At 38.0% G+C, this 18,533-nt stretch overlaps 1 long non-coding RNA gene across 1 annotated transcript in view; it reads right to left on the minus strand.

Moving 5' to 3' along the window:
• Positions 1-1,380: 1,380 nt before the first annotated feature.
• The window catches only part of LOC144455958 (uncharacterized), a 47,300-nt gene continuing 30,147 nt past the window's right edge, over positions 1,381-18,533 (minus strand). The window contains exons 2-3 of the long non-coding RNA XR_013484860.1: positions 8,966-9,060; positions 1,381-1,465 (exon numbers count right to left, since the gene is read on the minus strand). This is a non-coding gene — a long non-coding RNA (uncharacterized LOC144455958). The remainder of the gene's footprint in view (positions 1,466-8,965; positions 9,061-18,533) is intronic.

Here is an 18,533-nt window from a genome sequence, read left to right on the forward strand (position 1 = left end):
TATATATATACACACATACACACTGTGTGTGTATATGTGTGTCTGTATATACACATATATATACACACACATATATATACACACACATATATATATACACACACACATATATACACACACACACATATACACACACATATACATACATACATATACATATATGTATATATGTGCCTTTCTTTTTGTCATTGACCCCCTTGGAATGTGTGTGTGTGTATGTGTGTGTATGTGTGTGTGTGTGTATATGTGTGTGCGTGTGTGTACATACATATATATACAGAGGATCCAAGTGGCAGAGTGGACAGAGTGCCAGGCCTAAAGTCAGGAACACATCCTCCTGAGTTCAAATGTGACCTCAGACACTTACTAGCTGTGTAGCCTGGGGCAAGTCCCTTAACCCTGTTTGCCTCAGTTTCCTCATCTGTAAAATGAGCTGGAGAAGGAAATGGCAAACCACTCCAGCATCCTTGCCAAGAAAACCCCAGATGGGTTTTCACAAAAAGTCAGACACAACTGAAAATGACTAAATAGTAATGTACATCAAAAATTTATGCCACTATTTTTTGTTGTAGCAAAGAACTGGAAACAAAGCAGCTGCTCATAGATTGGGGAATGGTTAAATAGTGGTACAGATCCCCATGACAGAGGGGAGACAGAGTGAAGACATTCTTCATTGGTCCAGCACACCTACCACTTTGAACATAGGTTCTAAGGACTGTTATAACAATAACAACAACAGTAATACCATAGTGCTTTAGGGTTTACAAAGCACTTTGCAAATATTGCCTCAATTTATTTTCACAAAAACCCTGGGAAGTAGGTGTTATTTCTATTAATGTTCTTTTCAATAGCTTATAGTTGGTATTTTATTGTTGTTATTCAGTCATTTCAGTCGTGTCCAATTCTTCATGACCTCTTTCGAGGTTTTATTGGCAAAAATGCTGGAGTGGTTTGCCATTTCCTTCTCCAACTCATTTTACAGATGGGTAAGCTGAGGCAAATGGAGTTAAGGGACTTGCTGAGGGTCACATAGCTAGTAAGTGTCTGAGGCTTGATTTGAACTCAGGTCTTCCTGACTAGCTCTATCCACTCCACCACTTAGCTGCCAAAATTGGTATTACAGCTGAACATTTTCGACATGTAACTGCTGCAGTTGAACTCAGATTTTGAGATATGATTCATATACGAAATTCTGCCTGTAGAAGTAAGGCCCAATGATTGTCTAAGCCTTGGGTGGAATTGGATCTCATTATGCATTGTATGCTGAAATAACTAGTGGCAGCCTCCCTTCTTAAGAAAAAGAAACATTCGAATTAAATGTAATGTTGCATAATTATGTTTGAATATTGAGTTAATAATTTTCTTTGAAATATATCATACCTGTTTGTTACTTCTTGGTTTGATAAATCCTCTTCATTTTGCTCAAGTCTGACTACCACTGGAGTATTGTATTCAGTTCTGGGTGCTGCAGTTCAAGAAAGACATTGCTAAGCTAGATGTTATCCAGATGTAGACAACCAGAATTGTGATGTCTATGTTATGTGAAGTTCAGTTGAAGGGACTCAGGATGTTTATTTTAATAGGTTATTTTTTAAAAATTTTCACCTTTTTCAGAATTGTGATAAATCTTACCATTCAGGCTTTATCTCCCCTACTCTAAGAAAGAGAAGCTTTTTAAAGGTCATGCTAAAGATGGTTTTGAGAATCTGAACTAAACAGGTTGTACACTCTTAAAATATCAGCCTCCCCCCAGCTTTGTTGAATGTGTGCCAAGGCTGACCTGTACCAAAGGAAGAAAATTGAAAAAAACTGTTCAAAAACTCACAGACCTGTATCTTGGCAAATCAAGACCTCCAAAGCCTTCAAAAACAAATCAGATAGATCAGGGATCTCCAGATAATAGATGTAGGGCCAAATTGCTTACTCTTCGTGACCCCATGGGGTTTTCTTGGCAAAGATAGAGTGGTTTCCATTTCCTTCTCCAGCTCATTTTTCAGATGAGGAACTGAGGTAAACAGGGTGAAATGATTTTCCCAGGGTCACACAGTGAGTAAATGTCTGAGACCAGATTTGAACTTAGGAAGATTAGTCTTCCTGACTCCAGGCCCAGCACTCTATCCACTGTGCCACCTAGCTGCACCACTTGCTTTTGTAGGCCTATTTAAAAAGACAATTGAACTTTATTTCAAAATAGAAAAGCCATTATTAGCTCTTGGGGCCATGCAAAAAAAATAGGCTTGTAGGGCAGATGTGGCTCATAGGCCACAATTTGCTGATGTCTAAATGGATTGTTATCTGTGTCTGAAAGGAGTCTATAATTCTATATAGACAGGAATAATCTAGTGCCAAAATTGCTGTACTGCTGAAGATTCACTACTGCTCGCTCTCTACAGACTTGAGAATCCCTATCTTTCTGCGTGGGGATATGAAGGTTCTGAATAGTCCTGGGAGGAAATCTGGAAGCAATACCTTTCAGAAACTTTCTCTACCATCTTCAGTCCCAGTCATGTGTGCTATACTCCTTCACTCGATTAAGTAGTTTGTGACTTGGGCTCTCTCTTTCTCTCTTTTTCTTTTAGTGGGCCAGGGTTAACCTCTTATCCTAGAATCATTTATTTAGGTAGCATGTGTTACCCACTCAAGGGAAATGAACAAGGCAGACTGAGCACTTTTCTAACCTCTGAAATTTGCTCTTTGAATCCAGGGCAACTGATGATATGAACTGTCTGGAATTATTAGTTTAACTGAATGATCCTATCATTAGAGAGAACATTAGAAGAACATGAGAAAAGACTAAAGTAATTGTTAGGCTGAAATTATATTAGTTTGAAGCTGTCAAATTCAAGTTCTGAAGTACTTCTGTCAAGTATCTGGGTCACACAGTCATTCTTAGAAGATAAAAGTACTCCTAGAAAATAGCATGGCAGAAAAGAGGCATAAATCAACATCTTACACCATATGCCAAGATAAGGTCAAAATGGGTACATGATCTAAATATAAGAGGTGAAAGCATAAACAAATTAGGAGAGCAAGGAATAATTCACCTGTCAGATCTATGCATAAGGGAAGAATTTATGACCAAACAAGAGATAGAGAACATTATGAAATGCAAAATGGATCATTTTGATTACATTAAATTAAAAAGTTTTTGCACAAACAGAGCTAATTCAACCAAGATAAGAAGGAAAGCAGAAAGCTGGGAAACAATTTTTGCTGCCAACATTTCTGATAAAGGCCTCATTTCCAAAATAGTTTGAGAACTAAGTCAAATTTACAAGAATACAAGTCGTTCCCCAATTGATAAATGGTCAAAGGATAGGAACAGTCAGTTTTCAGATGAAGAAATTAAAGCTATAAATTGGTACACTAATGCATTGTTGGTGGAGTTGTGAACTCATCCAACCAATCTGGAGAGCAATTTGGAACTATGTCTAAAAGCCTATAGAATTGTGCATAGCCTTTGATCCAACAATACCTCTACTAGGTCTGTAATCCAAAGAGATCGTAGAAAAGGGGAAAGTACCCATACATACAAAATATTTATAGCAGCTCTTTTTGGGGTGGCAAAGAATTGAAAATCGAGGGGATGCCCATCAACTGAGGAATGTCTGAACAAATTGTAGTGTATGAATGTAATACAATATGATTGTTCTACAGAAATGATGAGTAGGCAGATTTCAGAAAAACCTGGAAAATACTTTCGTGAACTGATGCTGAGCGAAGTGAAGAGAACCAGGATAACACTGTACATGGTAACAGCAACATTGTGAAATGATCAACTTTGATAGACTTAGCTCTTCTCAGCAATACAAAGATCTTAGACAATTCCAAAAGATTCATGATGGAAAATGCTATCCATATCCAGAGAAAGAACTATGGCATCTGAATGCAGATCAAAGCATACTATTTTAACTTTTTTTTCCCCTTTCTCATGGGTTTTTCTCTTTTGTTCTGATTCTTCTTTCACAACATGACTAACGTGGAAACATGTTTAATATGATTGTACATGTACAACCTATATCAGATTGCTTGCTATCTTGAGAGGAAGGAAGAAAAAAATTTGGAACTCAAAATATTATAAAAGTTAATGTTTAAAACTCTCTTTGTATGTAATTGGAAAAAATAGAATACCATTAATTAGGAGGAAAAAAGAAGACAGAAGCACTCATCAGATGGTTATGTGCAGAGAATTGTCTAGATCAAAAGACTTTTCTAGGATTTGGTGGAGATTATTGGGAGTTTGTGAAGACTAATGCCATCATTGCTAAGTCTGTCAGACTCATGAGAAAAATTTTAGCAGTGGAAGGGATATTAGTAGCTATCTAGTATGACTCATACCCAAAAACGTATGTCCTAATTCAACATGCCCAACAATTATAACATGCCCCTTTTGCCTGAAGACCCCCAAGAAGGGGGAATCCTCCACCTTTCAAGGCAATTCATTCCTCTTTTGGATGGCCTTAATGATTAGGAAATTTATCCTGACATAGAGCCTAAATTTCCCTCTTTGCAATTTCTACTAATGTTTCTGGTAGTGCTTTCTGGAGCAACTGGAACAGGATAATTCCTCTTCCAAATAACAGACCTTAAAATGTTTGAAGGTAGCTATTGTGTCTCCTGTGTCTACTCTCCCCAAGCTAAAATCTCTTAACCTTCAACTAATCCTCACAAAGTACAGAGAAGTTACTTCCGCCATTCTGGCTGTCCATCTCTGGACAAAATTCAGCTTAGCCAAGTACTTTGTAATCTATGACATCCAGAATGAACCCAACACTCCAGTTGTGGTATGAGTTAAGAAAAACATAGAAGGGTTATCATTCTCTTATTCCTGGAAGCTATGCCTCTCTTTTTTGTGTGTGGGTAGAATGGGGGTAGGTAGAAAGAACAAATATATTTTATTTTCAATTCACAGAACAAAACAATGGTATTCATAACACAATACAATTTTAAAAAAAGATGATTACACATGGTACTGCAAATCTACCATGTATAAATTCCTTTTCTCTCCAAACATAAAACAAAATTATCATGCAAATTCTTTTTTCCTTTTTTTCTTCCCTACCCCTTTCTCTTAATGTACCCAAGACTACATTGACTCTTTTGGTTGCCGTGTCACAATTATATTTGAGATTGAAGTTCGCTGAAAAACCCAGATTTTTTTTCAGAATACCTGCTGTCTAACCATGCTTCCTCCATCTTTTTCTTGAAAAGCTAATTTTTTAACCCAAGTGTAAGACTTTACATTTATCTATTTGTTGTCATTCAGCTATTTCAGTCATGCCCAACTCTTCATGACCCCATGTGGGATTTTCTTGGCAGAGATACTGGAGTGGTTTGCCATTTCCTTCTCCAGCTCATTTCACAGATGAGGAACCAGAGGCAAACAGAGTTAAGTGATTTGCCCAAGGTCACACAGCTACTGTTTCTGAGCCCAGATTTGAACTCAGGAGGATGAGTCTTCCTGACTCTAGGCCCAGCACTCTAACCACTACACCATTAGCTGGCACTAATATAAGACTTAGTATTTATCTATATTGGATTTTATCTTATTAGATTCCACTCTAGCCTGTCAACAGCCTGACTCTTTCATTATACATATTATCCCTCCCAGCATTGTGTCACCTACAAACTGGATTAATAAACTTTATATTTATCCAAGTCATTGACAAAAAGGTTAGACAACACAAGGCCAATTAAAGATCTCTAGGGCACTCTTCTGGAGACTCCTGCCAAAGTATCATTGCATGATTGATGATTAATTCTGTGAATAAAGCCATTAAATCAGGTTCAAATCCACCTGGTTGCATTGCTATCTAGTTCATATTTCTCCATCATTTCCACAAGACTAGAATAAGATAACTTGACCAAAGCCTTTGCTGAAATCTAGGTAAATTATATCTCTGGCATTCTTTGACAAACCACTTTGGTAACTCCATTAAGAAAAAAGTAAGTGTTCTCCGAATGAGGCTGTACTGGCTCTTCCTCGCTTCCTTTACGTAAACCATCTCTTTAATAATCCATCCTATAATTTTCCCAAGAATTGAAAGCAAGTTCACTGGTCTATGCTTTGCAAACATATTTCACTTTTTTTTTCCTTTTGAAATTGGAACATTTATTCTTCTCCAGGCATAAGTCAGCTTTCTCAATCTCTGTTGTCTTTCCCATATTACTTACACTGGCTCAGGATTCACATCCACCAGTTTTCTCAGTCACCAAGAATATAGTACATCTGGACCAAATACCACAATGTTTTTACTTATGTAGTATATCAAATTTTAATTAACCATTTTTGTCATCATTTCCAGCCTAAAAGTAATTTTAGACAGAGAAAACAGAAACGTGATAAGAGTTGAGCATCTTTATCTTTGTCTTCTATTCAATTATCATTGTTCTACCCATTCTGAGCAATCCTATTTCTTCTTTGGTCCTCATTTCCTCAAAATGAAGGAAACAAGACAAATGCTTTTTTGGTATCCTTAGCTCCCCAGCCTCAGCTCACTGTGAGTATTGGAACTTCTGCAGTAGATCGGGTGCCAGGCCTGAAGTCAGGAAGACTCATCCTCTTGAGCTCAAATCTGGCCTCACTTACTAGCTGTGTGACCCTGGACAATCCCTCATCTGTAAAAATGAACTGGAGAAGGTAATGGCAAACCACTCCAATGTCTTTGTCAAGAAACTCCCAAACCTGGGCAAGAAGAGTCATACACAATTGAAATGATTGAACATCAGTTGCCCTTGCTTCCTTCCTCCTTCCTTCTTTGAAGAATCTAGGTTGGTTAGTAAACTGTCTCTACATTCACACTGGTTCCTTTAGAAAACTCTTATTTTTCCTCCATCATTGGATTGGTTTCCTTTATGTCTTTAGATTTAGATTTGTGAAATTCTTTTTACACCTCACCTGACTTTCCTTGTAGAATTTTAGTTCTTTCCTCTGAACCCTTTGAAATCTGCTTCCAAAATCTAGGGTTCATTTCCAACTGTACCTGACTTCCTTTCTTTATCACAAACTGTAGGAGAGATTGGTCAAACGTCTCCATTGTGACTCCCCCCAACCCATAATTCCTACTCCAACAACTACTTCCTCCCTGTAAGTGAGAAGCATATCTTTAAGAGAGTTTCTCCTTGTTGGTTCCTCCACCTTTTGAAAGATAAAATTAACATTAAGACAAGTCAATCAATCATTAATCATCTGCTTTTGGCAGAGAATGAGCTCTAGCAGATGTCTGGATAATCGAGATCCCTGTTTACTATTGTATCATGGCTCTTTGCCAGTCTTATGATCTATTTCCTGAACTCATCTATTTTTTTCTTTCTATTCAGGCAGTCTATTATAAACCAATAACAAAATCACCTCTCCATCAGTCATCACTCATATATCATCTAAGCTTCTCTCCTCCTCTTCTCTGGTTCTTGTATTTCCTTACATAATTATACCTTCTTAACATACAATGATACCCTTCCCACCATCATGTGTTGCTATAATAATTAGTTGGAATAATATATAGTCATTCATGAGACACAGTATCACACAATTCCTAGAGAATAGGCCATAGAGTCACGATGACCTAGTTTCATGTCCCACCTCTTACATATTCTGGCTATATGATTTTAGCAAATCAGTTAAACTCTCATTGGCCCATGGCAATTCTCAAAGACTCTAAGTTATAGAGCAATTGTAGATCTCCATTGATAGATAAAGCTTCCTCACTGGGCAGCTCTCTACACTGATGAAATCACACAGATTTAAAAAAAAAAAAAACCTTTGTGAGACATTCCAGTCATGGGTTTCATTTCTTTCCCCTTCCCTAAGTCTAAGTGTTATGAATAAGGTAAAATTCGCCTCTTTGCATTGTGACTTCTAGGTCCTCTTGCTCATTGTCCAACCTGTGAACATTTACATACAGACATTTGGGGCCATGGCACAGTAGATAAAGCACTGGGACCAGAGTCCGGAAGCCCTTAATTCAAATCTGACTTCAGACACCAGCTATGTGACTCCAGGCAAGTCACAACTTCTGCTTGCCTCAGTTTCCTCTTCTATAAAATGAGGATAATAATGGTACCTATCTGTGGGGTTTCTTGTGAAGATCAAAGAAGATAGTATTTGTAAAGAGCCTGGCACAGTTCCTGGCACATAGTGACTGCTGTATAGTTGTTAGTCTTTACTCCTGACTACCTTCTTGGATTTTTGTCTCCTATGAATTTCTAGATGTCTCAACTGCTAGTTTTCTTCCTGTATTGTGTTTACAAAGGCAATGAGGTGACACAGTAGATAGAGTGTGGGGCCTGGGTCAGAAAGACTCCTCCTGGGGGCAGCTAGGTGGTGCAGTGGATAAAGCACCAGCCCTGGAGTCAGGAGGACCCGAGTTCAAATCTGGCCTCAGACACATAACACTCACTAGCTGTGTGACTCTGGGCAAGTCACTTAACCCCAATTGCCTCACCAATAAAAAAAGACTCCTCCTCCTGAGCCCAAATCTTAGCCTTAGACACTTACTTAGCTGTGTGACTCTAGACAAGTCACTTAATGTTATTTGCCTCAATTTCCTCACTGAACTTGAGAAGGAAATGACAAACCATTCTCACATATTTGCCAAGAAAACCCCAAACAGGATCACAAATGGTCAGACATGACTGAAAAACAACTGTACAGTTATAGCTACAAAGAGAATGGTCACTTGGCTGTTGGCAGAAATACAAACCACGTCCAGTATAAGTCCCAGTAAAATTAACTTTATTCTCAATGCTGAGTAATGTTCTGAGTCTTATTTTTTGAACTACTTATGGTTGTTTACACTTCACCCCTAGGTAATTTAAGATGTTTATGACATTTTATTACATATTAACAGCTCACACATATCTGAATTCTCTTGCTTTGTCTCAACAAATTCACTGGAGCCCTATCCTACTTCATTTCCCTTTTCTCACTAACCACCTATTTGTTTTACCCATGTGTTTCTCTTACCTTCTCTTATTTTGCTCTGATGACTACTTTCTTCTTTTCTTTCTCCTTGTGTTTTTCTCTTCAGCCTTCATCATCTTGCTCTTTCTCCTGTAACCCTATGTCATAGAAGGGTGAAAAATAATCCAGACCTGGGGATTTTTCTCCAACTTTTCATCCATTTCTCCCAAATTTTTCCTCCCCAAATTCAATGTCTGGCCTTCTTATCAAGCCAAAACTTCTGCAAATCATCTGCACATTTCCCTTTTTCCTCCTATTTATCTCAGGTCCTCCCTTACACTGTTCCTATTCTCTCAGCCTTTTCCCAGAGAAGCTAGAAATAACATGACTTCCATCAAATGTACATGCTCTCCAAGTACCAGAAGCAAAAGGACAAGAAAGGACAATCCGATCTGAATCCTTTGAGACTATAAGGGATAAGAAATCTAAATAAGCTTTTAGGGATTTTGTCAATGGCTTGACATATGTACTAGCATAGGCTTATTCATATTCAAGTGTATAGAGGATTTCATCCCAAAGACCATGCCTGGGGGTAGACCTGGCAATTTACGAGAACATATGTGGCTCAGCACTAATGCTTTGAGATGATGAAGTAATCCTATTATTGGCTACTGAACAAAAAGAACTACTTACTCAGTAGGTCTTTTTTGTCTCTGTTGTTACTACTTATTAAATTTACTATATGCTGAAGAAAAATGTATACTAAGCCACAGTTCTTATTTGTATATGCAATCCTCTTTTCTGTTTTTTATATTGAATTTTTTTTCTGATTATCAAGCAATTATTTTTCCTCTCTCTGAAAATAACATATCCACAATTTATAAGGAATTATTTAAAATTTTAAGAACAAGAGCCATTTCCCAATAACTATATGGTAAATGGATATTATCCTGTAGTTTCAGAGGAAGAAATCCAAGCTATTAACTACTGTATAAAAATGTTCCAAATCACTAATAATTATAGGAATGGAAATTACAGAAACTCTGAATTTCCAACCTCACTGACATCCATCAAATTTGCAAAGAAGACAAAAGAGTAAAATGATAAACATTGGGGGGGGGGGACTATGGGAAGACAGGAACATTAGGGAACAGCAACAGGTGTCATGAATTGGTATAAACATTTTGGAAAGTAATTTGAAATGACGACTGAAAAATCATTAAACTGCACATAGTATCTTGACCCAACAATAACAATATGAGGCATGTAATCACAAAGAGGTCAAAGAAAGAGAAGTACACATATGTGCAGAAATATATATAGTAGCTCTTTAATTTTTTTCAATTATCCAGCATTTACTTCTCTCCTTCCCATATCACCTCAACTGAAAAAAAAAGATACAAAACCCTTATAACAAATAAACATTGTGGAGCAAAATAAATTTCCATATTGGTCATGTCCCAAACTATATGTCCTATTCTGTATGTTAGTCCATCATCTCTCTGATGGAAGTGAATAATAATAATAATCTTCATCATTAGTCCTCTGGAATCATGGTTTATCACTGTGGGGATTAGAGATCTTAAGTCTTTCAGAATTTTTTTTACAACATTGACGCTATAGTATAAATTATTCTTCTGGTTTCACTCACTTGCCTCTGCTTCACTGTATTCAAGTCTTTCTATGTTTCTCAAAAACTATCCTTCCTCATTTCTTAAAACAGTAATATTCCATTACATTCACATACCATAATCTATTCATCTATTCCCCAACTGATAGGCACCGTCTTAGTTTCCAGCTTTCTTGGGGGTGGGTGTTGCCACTGCTATAAGTATTTTTGTGCATAGAGGACTTTTTCCTATTTCTTTTATATCTCTAGGGGACAGGCCTAGTAGTGGTATTACTAGGCCAAATAGTGTGCACAGTTTAGTAACTTTTGGAGGCATAGATACAAATTCATTTACAACATGCTGGAACAACTCACAACTTTGTTAATAGTGTATGAATAATGCTTTCTTGCACTTCCTTAACATTTGCCATTCATCTTTTATTCAACTTTGCCCATCTGACAGAGAGGAACCTAAGGGTTGTTTTAATTTGCATTTCTCTAATTATCAGTTATTTGGAGAATGTTTTCATGTAGTTATAGATAGCTTAGATTTCTTCCCTTGAGAACCACCTGTTCCTATCTTTTGACCATTTATCAACTGGGAAATGACTTTTTAATAAATTTGAAGTTGTTCCTTAAATATCTTGGAAATGAGAACTTTATCAGAGAAAGCATCTGTACAGATTTTCTCCAGTTAACTATTTCCCTCTTAATCTTAAATGCATTAGATTTATTTGTGCAAAAACATTTTAATTTTATATAATAAATGGGGCAGTGAGGTGGTGCAGTGGATACAGCACCAGCCCTGGAGTCAGGAGGACCTGAGTTCAAATCCAGCCTCAGACATATAACACTTACTAGCTGTGTGACTCTGGGCCAGTCACTTAACCCCAGTTGCCTCACAAAAAAAAAAATTATTTAATAAAAATTGTCAATTTTATCTTCTTTGATCCTTTCTATCACTTATTTGGTCATGGACTCTTCTTTTTTCATCATAAAATATTTAATAAGGTATACTTTGGGGGAATATACTGCACATAAAATATAAAATCACAATATGAAGTGATTTCAACCCTAAGTTAGAACTGCAATATATTGCCGCTGATAAGACCTACTGAAAGCATACATTTTTAACTGACACAAAAGTGGCTTATTTAATGCAACTCTTTTTACACAATGAGAATGTTTTGAATACCTGTTATCTGAAAGAGAATTCCTTTTTCTTCTAATTTGTTTATGATGTGACCTTTTTAATGTGTAAGTCATATTTCCATTTGGAGCTTATCTTGGCACATGGCACATGATGTTACTCTGCTGTCCAATTTTCTTAGCAATTTTTTGTCATCATGTGACTCAGTGGGTCTTGAAAAAGTAATGACTGTTCTATGTGGTTCTCTTCCTTCTACTCAATGTGTGTCAAGTAGCTTTTTCTTCCTGAGCTTCCTGTGTGGGGTTAAAGAGGTACTGCCCTTCTCCACTATGGTAGAAATATTGAACTTTGAGCACATGCAGCTAACATGGATGTAATGGACCCAGTTACCATTCACAGGCATGCATAAAGAGTAGGTAGGGTGTCCCAGCACAGCTGGTCCATACTATATGCATTCCTATGCTGTGACTGATCCTACCTGAGGTACAAGAAGTAGTTATCACTCAATGCATTCTCCTTTATAAAGAACTACTGATTATTTTAGAAACGTGGATTAGAATAGAACCTCAGAGCCTGGAAGAGATGCTGTAGGCCCAAGATTTATGCATGAAGTGGGAGACCACATTTTGATGCATTCAAAAGAAAGCACCACTAACTCTCAATTCATACTAAAGAAATGGAGATACTGTGGTGTAGCACCATCATCAAAGTGTGTATGGAGGCCAAGATCCATGCCAATAAATTATGAACATGATTATGGCTTTACAAGATTCACTATTGAACTCAGTGAATTAGATCCTGTCCTGAAAGATCTCTTTGCTTCAATGGGTGCTTGATTCTGGCCAGAAAAAAGGTTTTTGGAAGAAAAGAATTAAGAAGCAGCAGCTGCTAAGAATCAAAGAGTAGAAGAAGTGCTCCAAAGATCTTAAAGGTGATATATGGAAGAAAATCACCTGGAACACATGCCAATTTTTTTAAAAAAGTAATTGATGCCAATCAAAGAGAAGCATGGGTTTCTAACTGATGAGATTAGCTGAAGCCTTTATCGAAATGATGAGAAAAACAGAGGCTCCTCCACCCTAGGTAAATGGACTGGTCAATGAGATAATGAGATTCAAATAGGCTGGTCAGTGAAATACTGCAACAAACAGGGGTCCTCTGCCCTGGCAAATGGACTGAACAATAGGATAATGATGTGCCTAGATATGAGCAAAACTCTGAACTATCACTTCTCCTTGCCTACGTGTCCCTGATTACCTTATCTCCCCATTCACAGCAGGTTTTCCTCTATAAGAATCTCTAGTTTCTCCTGGCTAGGGGGGGCTGTCTCCATTAAGGAAATGCCCTCCTTAAGCTGGGGTCTCTCTTAAGCTGCGCTCTCCCTTGAGGGGCTGCTGACTCCATTAAGGGAATGCCTCCATGGAGGAGCTTGCCTCCCTTAAGGAAGAGCCTGCTTGGTGTATTACCTGGAATAAATGTCTTTACTTGACTTGGAGACAGCCTGAATGAGTTCTTTCGAGACGACCCCACCACACACACCTTGCACCTACCTCATCATTTGTACCCTGAAGTTCAGCACAATGATTCCTATCGGGAACTTTGAAAAGACCCTGGGATTTAGCAAAGTAGAAAGCCTCGCCTCAGTACGCACATCACAATCTGTATGAAGAAATAACTATGTACAATGACGTTTCTTATAGCTAAGCATGGTTTGTGGGTTTACAGAAAACTTAGCATGTTTTTCTATTCATTTTTATAATGGACTTTCAAAAGTACATTAGACCAGGCCTCTGATCACTTTGCAATCCTTTCTGTTTTGCTGCAGCCATATTCCTTAAAACATCCTCACCCTCAAAATGCAGAATAAAGGCAATAGATAAAAGCAATCCAAAGTTCAAAGAACTTGTAAAGAAAAAAAAGTAAACTGCAACTGGTACTTAAAGCTGCTCCTCCCCTCAAAAAATGATTTCATTAACTCTATTCTAGACTTGTCCTCTTAATAAGGTAGATAATAGGTCAAGGACAAAAGGCCATTTCTTTGTGAAATTCCTTAAGGGTGCAAACTTAATGTTGAACAAAGAAAATCTCTTTTTTAGATTTTCATCTCTCTCTACCCAAAGCATTTGAGCACCTGGTCCATCTCAGGACAGTCTTCTCTTTCCATATCCCCTGAAAAGGTAGAACAATGACCCCTCCTTTCCAGTTCAGAAAGGATTGTCTCTATTGACTCTAAGAGGCTCTTGAAGTCCTTGCGAGGAATGATCAAGGAAGAAAGTAGTGAGTATTGATATGAAGTTAATCCCACATATTTTAATATGTCATGAGGGGATAAATGTCGGCCGTGACTAAATATTGCATCAAACGGAAAAGCGTGAAATGACGAGATGCAGGCCAGACAAGATCAGCGAAAGACTGAGCCGCTTATTATCCTGAGGGTCCAGTTTAAATAGTGAAAGCTAACAATCACCCCCGAGGAGTTAGTGGCTAATCCCAACCCTCAGGTATTACTTTAATTATACACACCTGCTTGCTATCAAGGTTCAAGGATGGGTCAGGGTATCCAGGCACAAGAAGTTGGTGAGCCAAAAGATTCTGAATAATTAAGCCCTTATGGTAGGAAAAGGAAAAGAGTCAAGCTCTAACCTAAATTCCTAATCCCATATTTAGACTTCTTCAGTTCTGGCCCTCAACAGAGAAAGAGAGAAGTAATAAGCATTTATTAAGCACTTATGTGCCAGATACTATAGTAAGCACTTTACAAATGTTATCATATTTCATCTTATTTGATCCTCACAACAACCCTGGGAGGTAGTTGTTATCGTTATCACCATTTTACAGTCGAGGAAATTGAGGCAGACAGAAATTAAATGATTGTTCAAGGTCACACAGCTAGTAAGTTTCTGAGACCATCTGTGAACTCAGGTGCTCCTAACTCCAAGTCTAACATTCTATCCATTGTTGAAGTTTTTAACACTTTTACCTTAAATCAATGTGGAGTAGAATCATGTATGAGGGAATGGGAAAACTTTACCAGTTTCTCTCTCTCTCTCTCTTTCTCACTCTCTCTCTCTCTCTCTCTCTCTCTCTCTCTCTCTCTCTCTCTCTCTCTCTCTCTCTCTCTCTCACACACACACACACACACACACACACACTAATGCCAAAGTAAATAAAATTCTGTCAGACTCACGCTTCAAATGCAGAGTGTAGAATTAATATTTTTTTGTTCAACACAGGAATCAAGAATTCTAGAGCTATGCCTTGTGACTCTTAGGGAGACAAGCAGCCTGATCATTTTAGTCATTCCCTGTCGAGTGTACAGGGAATGTTGAGGCCTAAGTAGAAGGCAGAGTGAAGATGAGGAACTGCTACTGCATGCTTATAATGCCAATAAAAATTATACTAGAATATTTACCTCATTTCTGCTTTTGTTTGGGTAAGAATCATTTTTACCTATCATTTTGTGTTTGGGAGTCTCAGAAGATAATGTCATTTAAGACTGACAACCAAGGTGTTTCTTTTCTGAGAGATAAGGTAAAGGAGGAGTATTATGTAGCTATGACTTCAGCTAGGAAGAACTCTGAAAGGAGAAAATGATAATGGGATGCTTTAAATCATTATAAGGAATTCGAGCAAGGGGACAGGTTCCTGTTGCCAAATAGTAGGAAAACTGGGCAACTTGACAATCTACAAAATGACCTGAGAGACTAGTCACAATCCTGCAAAGACCACACATCACAGCCAACTCTTGTCTATAGGGTAGTGGATTGGACTGCCTAATTTTCAGGAAGGAAAGGAATAATGAAGAATTGGTCAAGCAGGCTCCAAGATGGAGCCATAGGGAGATACAGATAGACTGTTAGAGGTAGATAATGGGGAAGTGATTTGGAAAATTACATAACACACTAGAAGTTCAGAAAAGTTCACCAAATTGGTCTCAGTCAGAAAGAGATCCGTTTTCTGACAAGACAGAGAACTACAGCCAGAGTCTTTGGTTTTCCTGCCTCCTATTCCAGCAATGGAGGTCCCTAGGGAACATACTAGCTGAAGATAGTTATAGTCAGCCCAAGTAATTCACAGGTTCAGGAATGAGACCATATAACCACTAGGCCTGAAAATACTGCCATTTATGAGGTCAGAAATAGAATTCTAGTAGACCAAAAGGTCTGAGAATATCAAGGGCATAGAACAGCAACAGGTCAGAGTAAAATTATCTACTTAACATATGATGTTCAAGGCATAATAAGTGAAGAGATTGCACATCTAGCTAGACGATACCTGTGGATGGAGTGCATGGAGAAGACACAATAGTTTGTTTGGAAGCATGGTTGTTGAGAGTTTTTGCTCTTAATGTTTGCTTTTTATATGATGCTGATTGCTATCTTAAGGAAATTCTTTTTGCAAACAGATATATTTCACTTTTATATTACCCAGATTTTCTAGTGTGTCCCTCTGTCCTCTTCACCTTCCCAAAGAGTCATCCCTCATAACAAAGCATTTTTTAAAAAATCAGCATATCAAAAAAAGTGACATATGCAGTTTCACATTTATAGTTCCCATTTTTATAAAAAAAAGCAGAAAGAAGTGGTTTCTCATATTTCTGCTTTGAAGTCAGACTGGATCTTTATAATTTCAAAGCAGCCACATTTTGATTGTTTTGCTGTTCTTCCTTCCATTTATATTTTTGTAGTCACTGTAGTCATATACTGTTTTCCTGGTTCTGCTTACTTCAATTTCTGTCAGCTCATCAACATTTTTCCATGCTTCTCCATATTCTTCCTATTCATAATTTCTTATAGTATAATAATATTCCAATTACTTTCATGTACCATAATTTGTTTAGTCAATTGTGAGGCATCTATTTTGTTTCCAAATCTTAGCTATCACAAAAAGCACTACAAATATTTTGGTGTATACAGAACCTTTGTTGTTTTCATTGATTTCCTTGGGGTATATGGCAACTTGTGGAATTTCTGGTTCAAAGGACATAGGCATTTTAGTAACTTTTCTCTAGCATAATTCCAAATTGCTTTCTAGGATGTTTGAGCCAATTCACAGATCCACCAAGTACAGGGTGTTTAGTCAGCCTATTTGTGTTTTACCCAACTCTCTGACATTGACATTTCCCACCTGATATCACCTTTGCCAGTTTGTTGAATGTGAAGGAAATTTCAGAGTTGCTTTGAATTGCATTTTTATTAGTGATTTGGAATATTCTTTTATATGGTCGTTAATAGTTTGTTGTTCTTTTGAGAACTATTTGTTCATATCATTTGACCACTTATCTATTGTAAAATGACTTTTGGCCTTAGGTATTTCTGTTAGTTACTTATATGGAGACCCTAATCAGACATATTTCTTACAAAGATTTTTTTCTACTTAACTGCTTCCCTTCTCCTAATTGCATAAATTTTAGTAAATTCTTTTTATTTTCACCATGATGTTATGCCTTGTAATCAATTGATTTTTCAGTGGAGAATTCAGAGTGGAAATAGGGATGTAGATAATTTGTGAGTAGTCTAACCCCAAACTGAATAGATTCTTTTATTGTTTTGCTTTGGGTTTTTTAGGCAATTGGGGTTAAGTGACTTGCCCAGGGTCATACAGCTAGTAAGTGTCAAGTGTTTGGTCTGAGGCTACATTTGAACTCAGGTACTCCTGACTTCAGGGCCTGTGCTCTATCCACTGTGCCACCCAGCTGCCCCTAAACTGAATAGATTCTTGAGGTAACAGTTTGGGGTACCTGTCAAAGGCAGATCATTGGAGGCTTCCAAAGTTTTTTGAATAAAGAGGAGACATAATCAACACTGGGGAGTTAGATGGCACAGTGGATAGAATGCTGGGCCTAGAGTCAGAAAGACTTACCCTCCTGAGTTCAAATCTGGCCCCAGACATTTATAGCTATGTGACCCTGGACAAGTCACTTAACCCTGTCTGACTCAGTTTCCTTGGCTGTAAAATGAGCTGGAAAAGGGAATGGCAAACCACTTCTGTATCTTTGCCAAGAAAACCCCAAACATAGTTGCAAAGAGTTGGATATGACTAGAAAAGGACTATAAGACAAAATGATCGACACTGTGCTATCTTCTCTACCACAGCCATGCCAACAATGTTGCCCACTAGGGAAATACCTTTTCCTCTTCCTATTCCTTCTCCAGTTTTGGAAACTTGAACCATTGTTAAATAAACTCTGATATTTTTTTCCCGTATGTGGATTGTCATATTTATTGCCCTATATCTCATTACCCCTGCAACTTTTCAGACCAAAGTACCACTTCCTAGCCACCATTCTAACTATATATGGGAATGTTAGCTCCTTGAAGGCAAGGATTGATTTTGCTTCTCTATTTGTATTCCCAAATACAAATAGTAAGTGCAGGGGTGGAGCCAAGATGGCACAGTGAAAGCAGGGACTTGCTTGAGCTGTCCCCCAAACCGCTCCAAATACCTGTAAAAAATGACTCTAAATAAATTCTAGAGCAGCAGAACCCACAAAAAGACAGAGTGAAACAAATTTCCAGGCCAAGACAACCTAGATGGTAGATGGGAAAGATCTGTGGCACCAGGCTGGGAGAGGAGCACAGTCTAGTGTGGGCCATGCTGGCACAGACATGGCCCCAGAAAACCGGGAGCAGGCTTCGGGTGACTGAATCACTGGCAGCTGTTGTGGTTCCCAGACTTCTCAACCCACAAACACCAAAGACAACTTAGAAGGTCAGTGGAAAAAGTCTATTGGACCTGTGTAAGAGAGGAACCCAGTCAAGCACCAGCCCCTCCACAGCCCCGGAGTGGAGGCAGTGGCAGTGGCTGCTTAAGGGGATCAAACAACTGATCAGAAGGAGATTACAGGGATCTCTTTGCTGGCACTGAGACAG

This window comes from Phascolarctos cinereus, unplaced genomic scaffold, assembly GCF_003287225.1.
Source record: "Phascolarctos cinereus isolate Bilbo 61053 unplaced genomic scaffold, phaCin_HiC Scaffold_2;HRSCAF=192, whole genome shotgun sequence".
Lineage (NCBI taxonomy): Eukaryota > Metazoa > Chordata > Mammalia > Diprotodontia > Phascolarctidae > Phascolarctos > Phascolarctos cinereus.